The sequence below is a fragment of the Plasmopara halstedii genome (assembly GCF_900000015.1).
Source record: "Plasmopara halstedii genome assembly, contig: Scaffold_1548, whole genome shotgun sequence".
NCBI lineage: Eukaryota > Oomycota > Peronosporomycetes > Peronosporales > Peronosporaceae > Plasmopara > Plasmopara halstedii.
The window spans coordinates 141,104-142,030 of NW_020188460.1; positions in this window are offsets into that span (position 1 = coordinate 141,104).

A 927-nucleotide genomic window follows, 5' to 3' on the forward strand; every position below is an offset into this window, starting at 1 on the left:
CCGACACCACCGCAAGACGAGCCAATTTACTCAAATGGTCAACAAACACCACCACATCTGTCTTGCCTGCCGAGTCCTTTGGCAGGCCAAACACAAAGTCTATACTTATGGACTGCCCACACCCGGAGGGTACCGGTATAGTGGCCAGCGGCGCCGCCGCGTTCGAAAACAATATCACACGTCTCACACGTCTCACACGTCTCACACGTGCGCACATATGCTTTCGTCCATTTGTGTAGCTTGGGCCACCAGTACTGGCAACTCACAGAGCTGTAGGTCTTCTCACGACCGAGATGACCATGTCGTGGTCCTCATAGAAGATACGGTATTTCATCGTCGAAAAACACAATTCGTGGCGTATCCGTCGAGTTGGTGCTGTACTTCAGCAACATGTTATTCAATTAATATCGGTGCAACTATGCGCGCAAACGAGCCGACAATTTCTTGTCCAAATTTTCAAAATCCTTGCTCCCGAGGGTCTGTAGCAGCGCTACATATATCATCACACGCGAATGCGGCGTGGATCAAATCCGTCACTGACGACGTCACCGTCGTGATATGAGCAAGCTTATAGTCCAGTATGCGTGACAACGCATCAGCCAAAGAATTCTGGTTTTCTGGCTCATAGTTCACCCTACGAAGTTATATTCTGCGAAGAAGGAGGGTTACCTGGCCATTCTCTGCGAGAGGTGAGGCGATTGAGTTGCAGTACGAAGTGACACTTGATCTGTGTCGATCCTAAATGACCTGGAGCCGAGCAGGTGCACCCTCAACTTGACTGCTGCATACTTCATCGCAAGTTATTTCATGCCGTGGACTAGGTATTTCTTCTCTGCAGCCTTAAGCTAGAGAGATTTTAACGCGTTCATCCGATCTCGCCCCTCGGCGTCTGCTTGCAGCAGTGCACAGCCGATGACAAAGTCCGAA